Genomic DNA, 22,001 nt, shown 5'->3' on the forward strand with positions numbered 1-22,001 from the left:
CGGGGGATGCAACCCCTGTCCCGTTTGCCCATGTTGACATCCCTATAAGAAAGGTAGAAGGAAGATTGTCCTGATGTCAGACGGATTAAAAAACGAAACATAAAAATTAAAACCAATCCCACATTTTGTGATCTTTACTAGTGTAAAATGCATGAATAAGCTTCTCGCCTTAAAGGTTTTTACGCCGTTCTAAGGCTGTAAGATTCAAAGTACCGAAGTAACAATAAGAACTCTGCATGAAAAATCTCGGTTGTGCTGAAAAATGTTGATGTACCCAAACTGTGGTGTCGGAACTCCTAAAATGGTCCTCAATAAATAAAGTCCACTTCCTCAAGACACATGGTTCGTCAACCAAAGATTAAGAGCGACAAGTTATAAAAGGTCTTCATAGAGTGAAGGCTGCGAAGCAATTTCGTTGATCAGACGCAACTACGGTGCAATCATCGTGAAGAAAAATATGATGTCCGACTGCGGTATGGAGGATAACTGGTCCTAAGACACTGATCCAAGGAATGTTGGTCGAAATACCTTGATTAAAAGGCAATCATCATGCGAAGAATAATAAAATTCTTCCATTATAATCAACAAGAAGTATTCCATCGTGACGATTGAAGCTTGAATAAATCTGCAACAATAATCTCTTTTGCGAAGACAATATATCGAGTCACGTAAAAATCATTCTTCGCGAAAGTGCTTCCGATCATAGGTTGCAGTGGTAAAAATTGGTGTTAATAAAAATAATTGGTTTTAAAAGAAAAATAAACTAGTATTAATAAAAATAATTGGTGAAAAAAAAATTCTAAGGTATTTGTTGGGTTTGGTTTTTAGCGAAAGAAAAAGCCTAACAGAAAAAAAAATAATCAAAAAAATTGTTGATAAATAAAATAGGTTAAATGGGTGTAAAATAAAAAAAAATCGCAAAAAAATGGTTGTGGTATGGGATAAATGGGATGAATGAGGTTTAAGAAGATGGGGGGGGGGTGGATGCGAAGAGTAGGCAGGATGAGATGCGAGGATGGTTGAGAGGCGAAGAGATGGTGATTACTAAGGACTAGGGATCTCCGGTGAATGGGAAGGTCTACAGTGAATGTTGAGTGAATGAGAGACGATCACCGAAGATAGAGGTCCTTGGTGAGGTCTGCGGTCAATGGTGAGGGTTGTTTTATAGCGAAAAAGGGGTAGCGAGGATTGGTAGTGTTACGGTATATGATTTAGTTTGCAGTATGTTTTGAGGAGTAATCACGAAGAGGGTCCGACTGCGGTATAAAGGGGTCTTTGATGTCTCGGATTGAGAGGGATTGTAGAGGCTCTGCGCAGGCGAGAACCTCTATTCCGAGGACATCAGCCTCTCTTCGGTTCAAAAACTTGACTCCTCAGTATGGCAAGTAACTCTTCGGTCAGGTCAGGTCTGAGGTCTGGTTTTGAGTTGCGGTGCTGTGCACCGAGTATGAGATGGTTGATGACGAAAAATGTCGTTTTTCATGAAATTTTAATTCCGATAAGGCTATAACTTCGTGATTATCAATGAAAATGTTTTCTAAAGCATATTGGGATAAGATGGGGTGTTGGGAAGGGGAAAAAGTGGCAGAAAGTATGAAAGAAAAAGGTAAAAAAATAAGGGACATGACATGGTTTTAAAGTAAAAGTATGGGTGTACAGTACAAGGCATGAGGGACAAAAAGGTGGGTTGATGGGTAAAGTCACAAGGATTGTCAGGAGGCATGAGTAGACATTAATGGTGGAGTAAAGGACATATGTTTTTTCAAAACAACTTCATAATGTCCAAGACACTTTAACAAAGATCTATCACCTTCAAACTAAAGAACAAGGAGATTCATACCTTCGTGATTTCTCATATGCATATTATGAACTAAAAAAAATATGTTGATAAAGTCTTCAAAAAGAGGTATTATCCAATCTTTTGGCAAGATGAAAATTTTTAAGATGTATGAACTCGAAAAAATTTCTTTGATATCTTCCTGAAGAACCATCTTTTCCACAAAACCCAAGATATTTGTCTTCATTCCATAGCATAAAAATGCCTGGAGCAGAATCTTCAAATCATTTAGACCACAAATATCATCTTCCTTCTTCTTTTTCTTCAACAACAAGATAGAAAACTTTATAAACTCAGATATTTGCAGAAACATGAATGAGACAACATCAACATTTATTCTTGAAAGCTTGAATCAACCCACAAAAAAATCATAAAACTCATCATAAAAATTTCTAACTGCTATCCCATTTTTTTTGTAAGAAACTCGAAAAATCACAAGATAAAGGTAATCGATCGGGAGTCGTTCCCTTGAAATAATCACTTGGATCTTCAAGGTACGACTCTGATACCAGTTGTAGGATCTAATTTTGACAATCGTCTTGTGCGAAATAATATGATCTTGAAATTTAACGATAACAAAATATATGAAGAACATAAGAAGATGAGTAATCCGATATTTTACTAGAAAGAAAGAGTTACAATATGAAAACGAAGAACACTTGGTGGGAGAGATCCAACTATACTCTCTCTCTCACTAGAGGACTACATGTTTTGATGCACGCTAAACAAATGACCACTCCCTGTCTATTTATATAGAGAGAGGTACCTTACAAACAATAAAAGGGAATATAATAACCTAACTATCACTCATAATTTGTAGAGAATTTCCATGCTTCAACAAAAACATATGAAAATCATAACGGAATGCTAATCATGGTCGGAACAACAAACTGAATGATTCCCAACATGAATCGGCTCTCTAATACTTCAAATCTTCGCTCCAAATCAGCTTAACGGCCCTCCGTCCGTCTTCTTGACTCTCCAAATCGCAGTTTGGGGGTTTATTTTCGTAGGGAAGGAATTAGGGTTCAAGATATTTACTTAGGGCTAATTTTCGGTTCTATTTATGGGTTTCAGTGTTGCCACAGCGTGGAGAAATAGTTGCCACGCCGTGGGAGTTGTTTTCTTCGCGTCCAATAAATTTTCCTATTTCCACGCCGTGGAAACACTTTTCCACGGCATGGAAACTAGGAGTCAGAATTTTCTAAAAACACGAAAGTTGTCCGAATTTTTTTCTAGTTTCTAGAGCATTTTGAATATCATCAATCAGAGTTACGTGTCATGAGATATGGTTAATACACTAATGAGGTGTCAAGCTGTCCAGCCACATCCTTTTTGCGTCTTTTTAGCTCTTTTCTCTTTCTTTTGCATTCCAAGCTTCCAGTTTACATGTAATTGAACATTTCAAAGCATATTAAGTATCATATATCTTAAAATATAACATTTTTACTCAAATATATTAGGATAATGGCCTAAAATAAATATTTAAATAAGGCCATATCAAAATACCCTAAAACTAATCTTTTGCTTTCCCCCAAACAAAACTGATTTTATAATCATCATACCATCACATCAAAACCTTAGCTACCTACATCGCACAAGACAATCCATTTTGATCTCATCCATTACATTAAGACCGCAATGCATGTATTTGTGTCTAATATTCTTAAGTACTTTCCTAATCCTAAATACTCACAATCCTCAAAAACACTTTCCAGTTATTTTAAACATCATTCATTTTATGCATCCCTCTGAATATATCCTCATAAATATTTCTTAACCTCAAGGTAATTTTTGATTAAGCCCCCAAGCATACATATAGAATAATAACCTAGAAAAGAAAAATTACAATAAAATAAAATTCTCATTTTTACAATTTCGCTTCATTCTTCAATATCTTCAATCTTCAAATCTTTAGACTTTGTAGGCTTTTATTCACTCAACATTTCTCTTTTTTTTGTTTTTTATCACTCACTCAAAACTATAAACCTAAAAAAATATATGCTTAAGCAATGAAGCTTAACTTTAACCCTTATTGGTTAAAGACATTAGTCTAAGGTGCAATGACTACATAAGCTTTGTTGGATACATTTATAATACACAATGCTAAACGTATTATGTCCCTCAAACTAAACAAGGTTATGATTTTTGTCCCATGATTTCACTAGGAAAGGGAAACCAAAAAATACACTAAAACATATATTGGTTCAATTAAACATCAAAGCTTGTATTGGATCGTCCCACACACCACTAGCAACCTAAGTCCCAACACAACAATATAACATTTTTTTTTAAATCTAATTAGATTTCAAAATTAGATCATTTTTAAAGTCTATAATTTTTTTTAATCCTAGTTATTTTTTATTTTTAAATCAATATGCTTGTATACCTAAATTCGACCCCTTATCCCGCACTTATTTCATACAATGTCCTCATTGTATTCATAAACAATTTAAAGCACATAAAATCTAAAAGGGGAAAAGTGGAACAGACTCCCCAAGGATAGCAGTGGTGAGATCGAATCAGACAGTAGTGGGTTGCTTCGAAATGTGTGCTGGAATGATGATCCAAATCAAGAATACGTTCACACTCAACAGCGTGCAGACGCCTCATCCTATGGTATGCAACTGCTTGAGGGATAACACTCAGTATATGGGAACCAACTATACAACTATGGGGAAATGCCTCCATGATCAAAATCTACTAAATTAATATGTCAAACAACTAATCAACTTAACAAAGTTATAATACTTGTTGCTTAAAAACATATTAAACATTGTGGACATGCCTTAAATGCATAGACAAATCCCTATAGAGTATATGTGTGTGTCTACTACCGACTCTTGGCGCATTGGGGTTCAAATGCTCCTCAATATTTTCAAACACGGTACGTTGCTATCTGTAAGTGAAATCTCGTATCACTTTACCCTATGGGAACCTATGTCAACAATTACACTCATTAAGTATATGCATGATTTGATATAATGTGTGTAAAAAACTGTATAACTATTTAACTTGTCTAAATTATAGTCGAGTGCCATACGTTCATCAGTAACCAGCTGTCGAGGGTATTTCCCCAAAAATCCTTGCTCTAGAATATACATCAGCGAGACTCTCACCACGTTTGTGTTACTTAATTGATGGAGTAAGTTATTGAACACATGCATAAGGTCATCCACTCTCACCGAACGTGAAAGCGACACAAATGGAAACACACGTTGTCTGAACTCTCCAAAACCAAATTTAGGGGAAATACTCCCCGAATTGCAAGTTGGTGACCAAGTAGAATGTTTTCCAGTCAAAGCAAACCCGATAGTCGCCAACCGAAAATAGAAGCTCTTGTAGGTCAACTGGATCAAAATTTGTAAATTCTTTGCACATAAGATAGTAACAGAGTAAAGGGTGACATTCCACACCCATCCGCATGTTCACGTAATCCTAAACCATGAATGCCTAAACATGACCCCACAAACTAGTCGATTTTGTAAACGAGTCATGATTTTGCACCTAAGTTCAGGCATGCAGGTTGTAGTAACAACCGCTTCGTATGTTCAATCGTGCTACAATCAAAAACATAATTAATTAGGCATTTTTGTATGTAATTGTGTACGTTACTGAATACACAATTCCAGACCAAAATTCTAGAACACAAGTCCGAAACGCAATTCCAAATCGAAATTTCAGAACGTAATTTTGGAATGTTCCTCGTATTGCGGAGGAGTTCTTATTATTTCGAACGTGTTTTTCGGACTTCATACTTGTTCCGGACTAGTCAAAATGAAGATTTTTGGTAAGATTTTTTGATGTAGCATACATATATTCTAAAATTCATAGAAAAACTAATAATACCTATATAAATACATAAATTATGCAGGTTTTAACGTATAATTTAAAATAAATGCATATAATTATAAACATAATGGAAAATTACATATAAAAAATGCATCTCATCACCGCTGTCATGTAACATTCCGTTTGAATTAATTAGATTAGATAAAATAAATAAATGAACCCCGAGATGTGAACTATATTTCGTATTATTATTTAAGTGAAGTTCTCAATCCATAATAATATATCGATGCTAGCTATGGGAGTTAAATATTACAATTGCAGGAATTTGGAGTTTATATTGTATTAAAGGGACTTGTAGTGAATGGATTTTTGGAAAACAAGGGCTAAAGAGTAAAATGTGGAGTTGTATTATAAGGAATTGAGGAGGGGGGGCCGAATATGTCAATTTGGGTGAAGTTTTAGAATGGGACGGGAGTTAAGACCCGTTATTTCCTCCAGTGTACGGAAGCACCACCCAAGCCAAACCCTAACCCTAGATTAAACACTCCAGCCGCCAACCCCCTCAGCCACCGCTTGCATCACCGGGTCTGGCAGCTACCCTTTCCGCCTGCTGTCGTGTCGTCTAACGCAACCGTCACGTCCCCCCTGCCGCCAGTGACGTCGAGAACCGCCGGAAGATCGCCGATGACCGAAGGAGGGCTGTGTCGTCGTCGTGTAAGGGTCGTGAGTCGCCGGAACCGCACGGTAAGTCCACCGCAACCTACCTTTCTCTCTTTCTCGTTCTTTTCCGTGAATGCGATGCCAGAATCGCCGTTACTGCCGTCGGTGGCCCTTGGGCCACCGTTTTCATCTTTTCCAGCGACATCTGCGCCTAGGCGGTGGCTATATGGGTGTGTATTCGAGCATGCTAGTTGCTTTCGGTATTTGCGGTGTAGTATGCACAATTATTTTGGCCGGAAACCCACTGCCACCACCATGAGGTGGTGGCTGCCACCGCTTGCTGCCGCCTGCCACCGCATGGGTGGCTGTATGTGTGTCGTTTGGTGTGTGCGTACGTTTCCTTTATGATGGGTTGTTGATCGGGTCGAAGGCACCAATGTTGGCCCGTGTAGTTCTGGTGTCGGCGAGGGATCAGGCTCAGACTCTGGAGCCGGGCAGCTTGATTGTCAGATGAGGGAGTTCATCTCATCTGAGATTACGCGTAGTATCATTGACCAGACTCTTGTGATCTTCGGTACGGTCAATGAGAGGATTTTGGAGATTTGTGATGAGAGGTTGGGTACATTCCGCACCGAAATGGCAGCCATGATAGGGACGCACACGTCGATGTTTCGGGAGTTCACAGCTCGTGGAGCTCCAAATTATCATGGGGATAAGGACCTCATTGCTAGCAGTAGATGGTTGGCACTTGTAGCCAACGCTTTTAGTACCATTCGTTTTCCCGAGAGGGATAAGGTCCTACTTGCTTCCCGCCTCCTGAAGGACCGGGCACGTGATTCGTGGGAAGAGGTTGGGATTCCTTCTGATACTTTTGCATATATGATATCTTCTGTTTTCTTCTGGGCGGTTATTAGGAATTTGTTATGTGTGGGAATTTTGGCTTGGGATTTGGATAAGCAACATCTTGGATGGATTTTCTGCTATTGTCGGGATTATATTGTCAAGAAGTGTGATATGTCATTCTGTATGTCGGAAGTCTTCAATGAATCATTCAAGGGTCGTATTTTGTCAAGTGGGTTCCAGTGTGTTCCATTGTCTATCCTGGTCCTTGGTAGGATCAATTCAGTGGTGTTGCTTAGAGGATCTTTGGTCAGGGTTAGCGTGATAGTTCTCTAGTGGAGACAGAGTTCAGTGGTTCTATCGACTGTCGGGTATGACCGACAGTTGCCTATAGAAGAACTTTAGACTTCAAGGCACTACCGTTGCTGGGGAGGGGACGGTAGCAGGAAGATGATGGTGTCAGTTGCATGAGCTGTTTGATCATTGGATGTGTCAAGAGGATTGTATTTTCGCGTGGACCGAAGTCGGTTAGGGTTCAATGATTCCTTGTGGATAGAAATTAGAATAGAGGTTCGTCAGTCCATGGCAAGGGTTACGGTGGTTAGTCGCAGGCATAAGAACTCAAGGAAATGGCATGGTGCCATGAGAGGTGATTGGATCACCAGAATGGTTAAGGTCTCAAGAGCATTCTCCCAGATTCTAGTAGTTGGGCAATCATTGAGATTTGGCTCGTCATGGAACGTTGATTGGTAATCACAGGTTATAGGCAGTTCCTATTATATGAGGTTCGATGGGTTGGGAATCCATCAGACTTATAGGATGAAAGAGCTTCGCCGAATCCAAGTGGGGGAGAATCGATCATAATTTCCAGGAATTGGACCGGGTGTGGAACTAGGACAAGTTTTGCATCCTGGTCAGGTATAGAGATGACACGAGTGACCGTTTAGTTCGAGGTCTTGTAAGTGGGAGTTCAGAGAAACTCCTGACAGCTGGTCGGCATTTTCTTGTTATGCATAGCAGCTTTGTGGATAGACCCCGACCGAGAGTCGAGTAGAGCCTCGTTGCCTGTTCTTGACTGATGCGGATTCGATTCAGGACATTAGGATTGAGATGGTTGGGTAGTGATGAAACCCGGGTGGTAATCATGATTGGTTAAGAGTGTTGTGAGACTGCGATGGATCATAGCATTCATTTGTTCGAGGTAGACTATCATTGATAGTGGATATGAGCGTATAGAGGAATCAGTTTGTGCCTTGGGCACGCCAGTCGGGATTGTCACAGAGTATTTCTCCGTTATGGGTTGAGGACCATTGGGGTCCGAGGTGGAGCTGGGCCTGTGTAACCCTAGATGGGTGGGACCCGTGGGCAAGGCCGCTCCGTGGTATAGTTTGGGTGGGACCCGTGGGCAAGGCCCGTTTGTTTGTAGTAACGCAGGTGGGACATGGTAGAGACCGTTGGGTCATGGTATTGGATTCAGGGTTTCAGGATTCAGTGAGTGGTCAGTGTGTGTGACGCAGAAGGGTTTATAGGTTGGATAGCTTTACTATTTGGACTCTTGGGAACCTGGTGGTGGGACCAGGTACGAGATTGGTAATCTCAGCATTGGTTTGGGAACTTTTATATCTCGGTCCAGAAAGGAGTGGCACTATCAGAAGGTCTTGGGTAAAATGCAAGTGCAGATCTATGGATCTCGGTCTACGAATTGAGTATTGGGTTAGATTCTTGGGTAAGATCACAAGTCGGGAACACGAGTGTTTTGTGCAGGATTTTCGTTCCCGTGGGTTGAGGATCGGGGTATCTATGTACCGAGGGCATCGATAGAAGAGTTCCAGGGTAATGAAGGGGATTCAGTTCTGATGACAGATCAAGCTCTTGTGTGGTGATTTGAAATGGTTCAATTGGTAAAGGACATCAAGATAAGTCAAGGCGGTATTATTGATTTGGAACTCGAGTGCGGAGCCGCTTGTTATTCAGAGGAGATCTCAGGTCATTTGCATATGAGTTTGGATCATCTCATAGTAGATGATTTGGTCCTGTTGCGCAGCTCTCGTCTGAGTATAACCGTTACAGGGACAAGTTTCCTACTCGAAGGAATATCTGATCCTTCTGTCAAGTATAAGTGTACTGCAGGGAAATTTGGTCTGTGATTAAGTTTTCTAGTGGGAACCTTAGGTTATCAGAAGTTGAGTAGCCAGTTGGGAGATAAGTGCAATGGGTTCAATAATAATTTAGTATGGACGGTCTGTCAGGGAGTCAGACCATCTCGAAACTTCCGATTTCAGATTGAGTAAATATGATCATGTTGCAAGGAATTCGTTCATCTTTGGGTTTTAGAACCCTCCGAGGGTGGGTACCGGTTACCTCGGGAAGACTGGGGTATACTTGGGATTGTGGCCATGACGCTCAAGTTGTTTGGCGTGACAAAAATGGTAAGGAATGATTTCGAGGACGAAATCTAATTTAAGTAAGGGAGAATTGTAACATTCCGTTTGAATTAATTAGATTAGATAAAATATATAAATGAACCCCAAGATGTGAACTATATTTCGTATTATTATTTAAGTGAAGTTCTCAATCCATAATAATATATCGATGCTAGCTATGGGAGTTAAATATTACAATTGCTGGATTTTGGAGTTTATATTGTATCAAAGGGACTTGTAGTGAATGGATTTTTGGAAAAAAGGGCTAAAGAGTAAAATGTGGAGTTTCATTGTAAGGAATTGAGGAGGAGGGGCCGAATATGTCAATTTGGGTGAAGTTTTAGAATGGGACGGGAGTTAAGACCTGTCATTTCCTCCCGTGTATGGAAGCACCACCCAAGCCAAACCCTAACCCTAGATTATACACTCCAGCCGCCAACCCCCTCAGTCGCCGCTTGCATCACCGGGTCTGGCAGCCACCCTTTATGCCTGTTGTCATGTCGTCTAACGCCACCGTCACGTCCCCCCCCCCCCCCGCCAGTGACGGCGAGAACCGCCGGAATATCGCCGATGACCAAAGGGGGCTGTGTCGTCGTCGTGTGAGGGTCGTGAGTCGCCGGAACCGCACGGTAATTCCACCGCAACCTACATTTCTCTCTTTCTCGTTCTTTTCCGTGAATGCGACGCCGAAATTGCTGTTACTGCCGTCAGTGGCCCTTGGGCCGCCGTTTTCATCTTTTTCGGCGACATCTGCCGCCTAGGCGGTGGTTGTATGGGTGTGTATTCAAGCATGCTAGTTTCTTTCGGTATTTGCGGTGTAGTATGCGCGATTTTTTTGGCCGGAAACCCACCGCCACCACCATAAGGTGGTAGCTGCCACCGCTTGATGTCGCCTGCCACCGCATGGGTGGCTGTATGTGTGTCGTTTGGTGTGTGCGTACGTTTCCTTTATGATGGGTTGTTGATCGAGTGATTTGCTCGGAGAAAAGTCAAGGAGAACCACCACCAGCACCGTGAGGTGGTGGCTGCCGCCATGAGCCGCCATCGACCACCACCATCCCAGGTGGAAGTGTGTGGTGCTCGACATAGTGAAACCCGAATCAGCCCAATAGCTTGATCTTGGACTTCATTGACTTGTGTTTGGGTTGGAAACCCTAATTTTGGTAATGATAGTTTGGGATTTGCCGGGACCCGCGTTTGGACTGTTTGACTGGAATTTTGAATTATGTCCGACTACATTGTATGAATGGTCTAGTGGAGTGATGGACTTAATGGATTAATTCCTTAATGGGTTAGGTAAGAACACTTAACCCTAATCGTCATTTTATGTGAAAATCCTAATTTTGGTTGGGCCTTGTGTTGGGCCTTTCTGTTGGGCTTTGGTGATTGGGCAATAGATGGGCCATATGTTGGGCGTTGGTTGATTATTTGACTTTTGGGCCTTCAGAGTATGAGTTGGGCCTTGGTTTTGGACCAAACTATGTTAGGGTTAAATGGTCCTTTTACCCCAAGTGTGTATTTATGGTTATGCATTTAAACCCAAATGGTTAATTGGGTTTGTTTTGACGACTGACAGTTCGGGGACTTGTCAGCCAGCAGCTAGAGAATTATCCGCGGGACTTCAACAGTGCGAGGTGAGTTTCCTCCTGGTTTGAACGGGTCGAAAGCACCGATGCCGGCCCGTGTAGTTTGTATGTTCTTGATAGGAACACGGAGTGTGGGCGGGGCCCGTATCTCATTATTACCTGAGTATATATATATATATATATATATATATATATATATATATATATATATATATATATATATATATATATATATGTCAGATTGTTGGATTGCTATACTTGTTGTCTGTGTGATACTTGTATGTGTTGTTAGGAATGTGAGTGTGGGAGAGGCTCGTATCTCATCATTAGCTGGGTGTGGGCGGGGCCCGTATCTAATAGAGTGTGGGCGAGGCCCGGTATGTGTGATGATTAGTCGTTGAGGGTGGGTAGGGCCCGTATCTTAGCCTTGTTTATGATTAGTAACTAAATGTGGGCAGGGCCCGAATCTTAGTATTATCTGATTATGAATATGAATTGGTAGATTATGGTTATACTTGTTGTCTGCGTGATACTTGTATGTATGTTTAGTTAGCGGAGTGTGGACGGGAGGGGGGGGGGAGGGGCGTATCTTCCGGATAGCGGAGCGTGGGCGAGGCCCGTACCTTCTAGGCAGCTGAGTGTGGGCGAGGCCCGTATCCCCTAGTTAGCAGAGTGTGGGCGAGGCCCGTATCTCTGAGATAGCTGAGTGTGGGCGAGGCCCGTATCTCATAGTTATCCGAGTGTGGGCGAGACACGTATCTTCTAGCTGCATGTTATATGTTATGTGTATGTTATGTGGTAGTTTGGGGAGAGTCACTAAGCTTCGTGCTTACAGTTTTCAGTTTTGGTTTCAGGTACTTCCGGTAGCAACGGGAAGAGCTCGGGATGACTGCATTGCACACACCACAACATTTAGCCTGGGATGATTTACTCTGATATTTTGATATGTGATTTTGATAACAGTGTTTTGACATGATGTTTTGAGATATTACCACTTATGTTTTTATGATATTATTGGATTACTATGGTTTTATTATAATAAAAACGGAATTTTTGGACCGTATTTTTGGGATGTAACATATCAGAAGACATTTTCAGTTTTAGTAGTGTCCAAAATGCTCTGTAGGGTAATACGAAATGACCGAGTTCGAAATGAAGTCTGAAACGGATTAAAATTGTATTTATAGGGGGGACCACATTACCGGACCAGATCCATTACAAAATCGGGTACGGAATGACCAATTCCGGACCGAATGGTCATTTTGCAAAAAAAAAGTGTTATTATTATTATTATTATTAAAATAACATTAAAAAGTAGGTAGATTACTCAATTTCCCTTAATTTTAATATTAAATTAAAGAAGGCTATTTTAGTAATATTATATGTATTTTTGAATTTTAGATTAAAAAATAATATTAAATTGATTTAACCTAATTAATATATAATTTTGTATATAAATGTGAATTTAAGAGGTTAAGAAGGATATACGTAATTATAGACTTTTTAGACTTTTGAAGGACAAAGACATAATACTAATATTTGAAAAGACATATATGAACATTTCACATGTTTTTTATAGTTAAATAAATATCTATTTATATATTTGAACATTTCACGTATATGAACATAATACTAAGTCATTTTTGTTTTTGTACTAATTCAATAATCATGAATGATTTCCTTAGGTTTTTCTCATGATATCTTACGTGGGATAGCCATATGGTGGTGGGATAGGTTGAGGCGGTTTTGCTATGTCTTGTAGGCCAAGATACTTGGTGTGGGCCGGCTGTAAGTCGTAGGCACGGAGGCTCGAGAAGAGCGGTTGGGTTGAGGCGGCAGACCATCAAACCCTGGGTATTCCAGTCCGATGACTGATTGGACCTGTTGCATGTTGGCATTTCAGTCCGATGACTGATTGGGCCAAGGTATTTCAATCTGCTGAGTGTGGGCCCGTTATGCTTGATAATACATTTGTTGTATGAGGTATTTTGGGAAAAACCCACTAAGCTTTGTGTTTACCCAGTTGTTTATGTTTTCAGGTTCTATCGTTGATCGTGGGAAGACGAAGGCAGGACTGTACACTCATCAGCGGTATTGAGGATTCCGTGTTTCTTATATTACTCTGATTTTCGATAAATGTATTTTGGAATAAACGTTTTTTTCTTAATAATGGATTTATAATTAGAGAGTTTTGCCTTATTTAAAAATGAAAATTTTTTATTGTGAAAATGAGATGTTACACATAAGCATCAACAATCTCACACACTTCATCAATGATTGTCCCACGTAAGATGTCGCGAGAAAAACCTAAAGAAACCATTCATAAGTACTGAATGAGTACAAAAACATAAATGACTTATTTTGAAACAAAAAATTATTAATGACTAAATGTGTACAAAAATATTAAGGACTAAATGTGTACAAAATGATAAATATATTACCCTACTAAGTCATTTTTCCCGGCTAACCTGGAGTAACCGGTCATAAGGACTAAATGTGTACAGTTTAACAAGTTAAAAGGATAAATGTGGACGAAAAAAAACTCAGTGACCAAATGTGTACAAATCAAAAAATATATTACCCTTTTAAGTCATTATCCCATATATGATTTCTAAATTGTATTTCATATCTAATAAAATATGTATTTTGTATTCCTTTTGGCTTGTCTAGCTTCTTGCTAGGTTTGTTTTGTTAATATATTGTCTCGCCGGTTAAAAAACAAAAAAAAAAAAAAATTAAAGGATTTTATTCGTTAAAGAGGGAAAGTCCAACAAGAGATACGAAAACCGAATGCTAAATTGACTTTTTCTTTTAAACTAATGTTCCCATTAATTAACCATTATTGGGTTGATGAATTCTTGACCGCTGACCCTTACAATTTTTAATGCAAAACAGATTTTATTAAGGGTATTTATTTTCAACATTTTACAATCATATCATGTAACATTTTACATTAAGATATTTATTTTCAACATGACTTTTATGTGGCGTTATTTATTTATAGGTTACATTTTTTAAAGTAATGGACGCATTAATTGTTATCTTATAATTTGTAACATGTTTTCTAGGATCTATCGAATAATGTTATACTTTGATTATAGCAACTTTGTTAATAGAATGTATTGTATTCAAACACTTTGAGTAATCTAGATAGTTGTTTGATTGTTAAACTCTTTCAATGAAAACATTAATTACTTTTGTTAATTTGATATATGTCGATATACCTATTCTACAAATTCACACTTTTTCAAAATGAGAAACCCCTTAATATATATTTTCTTACAAGTTGGGAAGGATTGCACGTATGTATATTTCATATGCATGTTTCTCCGTTTCTCGGTGGATCTTTTTATTTGGAAAGGGAACCTTCGAGGGTTATCTATTAGACTATATTTATTTGTATGTCTTTTTGTATTTTTTGTGTAGGTTATATGTAATTATCGTATGTCTCTTTGTATTCTTTGTGAGAGTTATATGTAATTATCTCCACTATATAATGAGCATAACCCCATGTCTTTTAATATGGAGATTCATTTACACATGGTATCAAGAGCCAACCCCTCCCTTCCTCTCCTTCATTAAACTTTTGATTCCTCCTCTTCTCTTCTCTTCTCTTCTTTTCGGTTTTCTTCTTCCCCTCTCACCAGAACTCCATCACCATCGTCGCCTCATCATGTCAACATCCAACCCATATGATACCACCCTTCCCATGAACACCATCTTTCACCTCATCACAATCTGCCTCTCCTCCACTAATTACCTTCTAGGGGTGAATCAAATTACCCCACTCCTCTCCTATCAACAACTTCTTGGCCATGTTGACGGCTCTTCTAATGCCCCGCCATCATCTATTACGGTTGATAACAAGACCACCGTGAACCCGGAGCTTGCGGAGTGGCAAGCCGCGGACCAACGCACCCTCATTTTGCTTCAAGCATCTCTCATTGAACAGACATTTTCTGAGGTGGTGGGTCTCTCCACCGCCCGTGCTGTTTGGACGGCTCTCGAGTCCGCCTACAGAAACTCTTCTATGGAGCGGGTTCAGAATCTTCGTGATCACCTCCGTCTCCTTTCTAAAGGTACCGCTTCTGTTTCGGATTATGGTCGTCGTTTTAAGGTTATTTGTGATCAACTAGCGGCCATTGGTCACGCGGTTGATGAATCGGACAAGTGTCATTGGTTTTTATGTGGTCTTGGTGGCTCTTTTGAATCCTTTTCTGTGGCGATTCGTGCGTCCCGCCATTGTAACGCCCGCAGATTCGGGCTAGTCAATTTAGAGACAATGAGCGTCAAAAATGAGTTTTTGATGGAAGATTATTTAGAAGGATTAATCTTAACCAAGTTGTAGTATATGTTACAAGGGTTCTGTACATATAAAGAATGCCGAAATCCGAGTTATAACGAAGAAATTATGGTCTGTCGAAGTTTTACGGCAAAACCGGCACGACACCGGGAGACGTAAATAGTGAATTTATGATAGAAGACTTTTTAGCTTCAGTAATCCAAACAAAAGTCGTAGAATATGCTAAACCGAGAGCGTCCATAAAAAGAACGCCCAAATCTGACTTCGTATGAGAAAGTTATGAATTTTCTAAGATTTGGCATAACAGTGCACGACCCGAAACTCGAATTTTAGTTCGAGCGATTTTTGGCCTACGCGACCTAAATGAGAGTTGAATATCTCATTAATAGGAACTCAACGATAAAAAGACAGACGAAAACGGAGTCCGTATGTAGAAGTTATGAATTTTACGCGGACATTTAACAGTATAATCTCCTCGTATTGTTAAATTTAAGATCAGTAGAGAATTAGCCGACGGAGTCTAAATGAAAGTTGTAGATCTTGTTTTTACCTATGCGTGGATATAAAGAACGTCGAAAACCGAGCTCGTATGCGAGAGTTATGATTTTTCTAAGTCGGGAGGCTGTTGTGCGAGTTTAGGTGACGTGGCGCAATCATAGCCGTTGCTTTCTCTCCAAGACAAGGCATCAGATGATGACACATGGCACTGACTCGGCGAGTCAGTGACCCAACTCGGCGAGTCCATCAGCCTGGCAGCTTATAAATAGAGGTGTCGGGCATTGCCATTTCTTCACACCTCTCAAGCCTTCTTTCTCTCTCTAGAACCTCTCTCTAGCTCTCCTTAAGCCCCCTAAAGCCTAGGAAAACCCCCTAGCACCTGAAGGAAGCCCCGAGGCTCCCGAAGGCTCCGAGAAAAGAGCTTTTCGGCTCGGAAACGCTGCTCCAGCGAAGCCCGGTTCTTAGGGTAGATCCATAAGAGTAAATAAACGAATGCATGATAGATGATTCTTAGGGTAGATCCTTAAGAGTAAATAAGATAATGGGGATGGGTAATTGAGTTGATTGTTTGATGTTTAAACATAATAATTTTATTATTGTGGGTTGAAAACCCTATGTACTCACCAGGTTTCCCAACCTGACCCACTCAAGCTTATTTGTATCACAGGTGTCGATACGAAGTTACATTACACTGAGAGATTAAAGAGGTGTAGATCACTAGTGTAAATGAATGTAAGTTCTGTTTATGCTTATGTTTCTGTATTGACAATGACATCCCAAATGTTTTAAAATTAATAAAAATACATTTCTTCGGAAATGCTTTGATAACGTATTTATCATGTTTTACTGGGAACAAATTCCGCAACATTTTTATTAAAAGAAGTACTCTGATTTTTATAAAGCATAAACAAAATCGGTCTTTTCTGGCCGTGAAAATGGGGATGTCACAGTCATGCTCACCTTTTCCGTGATTTTCTTGCCCAAGCCGAGGGGCATGAAATGTTTCTTACCTCGCTTCATGGTTCGTCGCCGCCTCCCTGTGCTTTCACTGCCGAGACTCCTCTCGGGCGCACCTCATCGGCTGTTGGGCGAGGTCGTGGGGCTCCTCGTGGTGGCGGCGCTCGCGGTGGTCGTGGCCGTGGGCGTTGTTCCCCTCATTGCAAACTATGTCGTACCAATGTCCATTATGCAAATCAGTGCCCGCAACTGTCCTCGTTTGCCTCTTCGGCCCCCGTGAATGACACCGACTTGGTGAAAGCCTTTCTATCCAAATGTAATGTCAATAATACTCCCGGCCTGGATTGGTATGTTGATTCTGGTGCCTCGGATCATATGGTGTCTTCCTCGGGATCGGTTTCTCAACCCGCACCGTTCAATGGTGATGGCTCGGTTCAATTTGGTAATGGTAATACTCTTCTTATTTTATCTATTGGACATTCTTCTCTTGCTAATGGACTTCCATTACGGGATGTGTTAGTGGTTCCCCGTCTCTCGAAAAATTTACTCTCCATTAGCCGGTTAACTTATGATAATGACGTGGATGTTCTTTTCTCCAAATATTATTGTGAAATTCAGGACCGGGAAACGAAGCGGGCTCTAGCTCGCGGACGATGTGATCATGGGCTCTACATTCTTCCTAATAAACCGGTGGCGCGTGCTTTCTTTGCTCGGAATGGATCGAAGGCCTCTTTTGAGTTATGACATTCTCGTTTGGGACATGTGTCGTTTGACACAATTTCTTTGTTAAATAAACTTGGACTTGTTTTGGTGTCTTCTATTTTACCTAAATCGGTTGTATGTTCGCTGTGCCAACTAGCGAAATCACATCGCTTACCCTTTTATAATAATGATAAACGTGCCGCTTGTGTTTTAGATTTGGTGCATTGTGACCTTTGGGGCCCATCTCCGGTTACTTCGGTTGATTCTTATTGCTATTATGTGACGTTTGTTGACGATTTTTCCCGGTTCACATGGTTTTATCCGCTTAAGTTCAAATCGGACTTTTATATGGTGTTTGAGATGTTTATTATATTTGTTGAAACACAATTTTCCACTAAAATTAAAACCTTTCACAATGATGGGGGTACCGAATTTTTGAACGAAAATGTTAAAATTATTTTGCAAAAACATGGGATTTTTCACCAAATATCATGCCCGTATACCCCACAACAAAATGGGCGGGTTGAACGGAAACATCGTCATATTGTGGAAACCAGGCTCGCTATGATGTTTCACGGGCACATTCCTGCGTCTTATTGGGTGCATGCTTTTAGCTCCGCCGTGTTTATTATTAATCGGTTATCCACCAAGATTCTTGACATGAAGTCGCCATTTGAGGTGTTGTTTCAACGGGTGCCCTCATATGACACTTTCCGTCCTTTTGGATGTCGCGTGTATCCTTATTTTCGTGATTATGCAGCTCATAAACTCTCTCCTCGGACTATACCATGCGTCTTCATTGGTTATCATCCGCAATATAAAGGCTATTAATGTTTTGACCCGGTTTCCTCACGCATCTTTATTACTCGACATGCTCAGTTTGATGAGACTTATTTTCCCTTTGGTGGGTCTTCCGGCGCGGCTCCCATGGCATCTTTGCCTTTACATGAGTTTTTTTGGAGATGTTTCAAGTATCCCAATGCCCTCCTCCCCGCCTATGGCTCCTCCAAGGCCGACTGCCCCGTCTCCGCCCACCTCTTCATGTGCAGTTTTCCCGGAGCCCGTTTCTGTCGCACCTGAGGTCACCGAGCCTCCCTCAGCAGCCATCGATCCCGCCCCTGATGCCGATGCCGAACTGGCCCTCACCGGATCAAGCTCTTCTTCTTCTGACAGCTCTTTTGGGCCTGACTCGGACACCGATCCCACTAACGAGTCTGCTTCAACCCCTCCCGAGCCCGAAGTGCCCCCGCCGGCCCCCCCGTTATCATACCCCATGACCACTCGCGCTAAGGCGGGGATTTTTAAGCAACGTTATCGGGTTGATCTTGCGCACCTTCGGTCCTGTGGTCTGATATCGGTTGTGCTCTCTTCTCTGGATCCGGTTTCTCATGTCACTGACTTGTGTGACCCTAAATGGTGTAATGCTATGCGCTCCGAAATGCATGTGTTGCACCACAATAATACTTGGATGTTGGTTCCTCGTCCGCCTCACTCTAATATTGTTGGTTGCAGGTGGCTTTTTCGTACTAAGTACCGGGCGGATGGTTCTATTAAGCGGCACAAGGCTCGTCTTGTTGCCCAAGGTTTTAGTCAGGTGCCGGGTTTTGATTTTTCGCATAATTTCAGTCCTGTTGTCAAAGCTGCCACGATCCGTGTTGTTCTTTCTCTCGCCATTGTTAATGGGTGGCAGCTGCGTCAACTTGATGTTAATAATGCCTTTTTACATGGCAAGTTGGGTGATACAATTTATATGCAGCAACCCCCGGGGTTCGTTGATACTCGGTTTCCTAATCATGTTTGCAAGCTCAACAAAGCTATCTATTGGTTGAAGCAAGCCCACGTGCGTGGTTTCATCGGTTGAACTCTTATCTAGTTACTAATGGATTCTCTTGTAGTCGGGCTGACCCATCTTTATTTGTTTTTCGCTGGGATCGCTGCATTCTTTACTTGTTGGTGTATGTGGATGACCTTATCCTCACTGGATCCGACACCTACTTTATGTCTAACTTTATTGCCAAGCTTCATGCTGAGTTCCGTATTAAAGATCTTGGGCGCTTGAGTTATTTCCTTGGCCTCGAGGTAACGTCACTTCCACACGGTCTCTTCCTCAGCTAGGCCAAATATGCTCATGACATTGTTTCTCGTGCATGTCTACTTGATGCTAAGCCCATGACGACTCCCCTTGCCACCAATGCCTATATTGTTAGTGATGGTCCCCTTTATGAGGACCCTACGCGCTATCGCTTGTTGGTCGGAGCACTTCAGTAGCTGACGATTACTCGATCGAACATTGCCTATGCTGTGAATCAGGTCAGCCAGTATCTTGCTGCTCCGACTGTCGCTCACTTTCAAGCTATGAAGCGTCTTATTCGTTATGTGAAGGGAACACTCACTTTTGGTCTCACTTTTTCTCGGCCCAAATTAACCTCTATTGTGGGCTACTCTGATGCAAATTGGGCTCGTTGTCTTGATACCTGGCGTTCCACTTATGGCTACTAGATATTCCTGGGGGGGGGGGGTAATCTTGTATCTTGGAGTGCTAAGAAACAGCCGACCGTTTCTCGCTCTAGCTGTGAATCTGAATATCCGGCCATGACGAACACTGCCGCTGAGATTATTTGGCTTACTCATCTTCTGCGTGAGCTTCATGCTTTGCCTTTCGGTCGACCGACCCTCCTTTGTGATAATCAGAGTGCACTCTTCCTCACCCAGAATCCTGTTGCTCACAAACGTGCCAAACACATTGACCTTGATTATCATTTTGTTCGTGAGCTCGTTGCATCTGGCAAAGTTATTACTATGTTCGTTCCAACCAAGCTTCAGGTTGTTGATATCTTCACCAAAAGCCTGCCTCGTCAGCAGTTTGAGCAGTTTCGTCGAATGTTGCGCCTTGGTCCACCACCTGTCGCTTGAGGGGGGATATTAGACTACATTTATTTGTATGTCTCTTTGTATTCTTTGTGTAGGTTATATGTAATTATTGTATGTCTCTTTGTATTCTTTGTGGGGGTTATATGTAATTATCTCCACTATATAATGAGCATAACCCCATGTCTTTTGATATGGAGATTCATTTACACATTATTAGACCAGCTTTCGCGCATCGACTAATCATCCACTTCAAAAATGAGGCTATGCCTTATGTCCTGGAGTCGGTGCATGCGAACCTTCATGGCCACAAATGTCAAGTAGTGCTAGGATTTAAACACGAGTCAATATGTTACACACCACATCTTCCACATGTCTTACCAAGTCACTACAATTCAAGTAGTTTTTTCTCAATGGATCTTAAATTTAGGTCTTAATGAACTCGTCTTATAGGAGAGTGAGTGTTGTCTAAAGAAAGGTAATTTAGGTCTTAATGAATTCATCTTATATGAGAGCAATTGTTATCTAAAGGTAGATTGTAATATTCGGACGACCCACATCAAGCTGCCTTATTGGTCCATTATGCTGAGAGTAAATTGCGAAACACCACCAATAGTTTGGTCATTTTAGGTTTGGAACTATATACCTTTTGTAAGCAAGCAATCAAAGAAACTAAGGAAAAAACGACACAAAATAATTTAGGTGGTTTGATCAACATACTACTTCTATAGACTGGAACCGAGTAAATCTTCTATTACTCGAATGTTTACAAAAGTGATATATTGAAATCCCTAGCTAGAAATACTTATAACCAAATCCACATTAACTATTGGGTCGAACCTATATACAAGAAAACCAAGAACAACAAAATTTGTCCATATTGTAGGGGCTCCCCTACACTCCTATATGAGAAATGTATGTTGTGTACGTCTTTAGGGACTCCCCTACACTCCTATATGAGAAGTGTATGTTGTGTACGTCTTCAAGCCTAACCGCCCTAAGCCTACTACAAACAATTAAGACGTGTTCGACAAAACTAATTGAAGTTGGGAGCTAGTAGCTGATATTTGGAAGTTGGTAGCTGGTAGCTAGAAGCTGGAAGGTGTAGCTTTTAGTTGTATATGAGTGTTCGATGCATAGCTTCTGTAAACAATTAAACGCTATTCGAAGTAAATTTTGGATTTTGGAGCTTTTTGTTTTAGCTAAAAGCTAAAAGCTTCTACTGCCGAACGAAACCTTTTTTTTCCCCGAGTTTTTTTCTTAAAAAGCTAAAAGCTAGAAACTCTCAAAAGTTGTGTGTCAAACACGCCTTAACCTTTTGAAATCACCATGAGGGTTTCTTCACTTCGTTCCGGATCGTGTTATTTATTCGGATTACTAAAATCTAAGTCACTCTAATCTATATAACATACCGACCACGTAATTCACGTACCAGTTAGGGTGGACACAATTGGTTGCAAGGGGTAGCTCGTGCACCCCTCAAATTTTCGGTCGTAGTATAACTTTTTTGTGAAATTTTAGAAAGGTGCATTTTT

The sequence above is a fragment of the Lactuca virosa genome, chromosome 7, assembly GCF_052849685.1.
Source record: "Lactuca virosa cultivar CGN04683 chromosome 7, Lactuca_virosa_CGN04683_v6, whole genome shotgun sequence".
Classification (NCBI taxonomy): domain Eukaryota; kingdom Viridiplantae; phylum Streptophyta; class Magnoliopsida; order Asterales; family Asteraceae; genus Lactuca; species Lactuca virosa.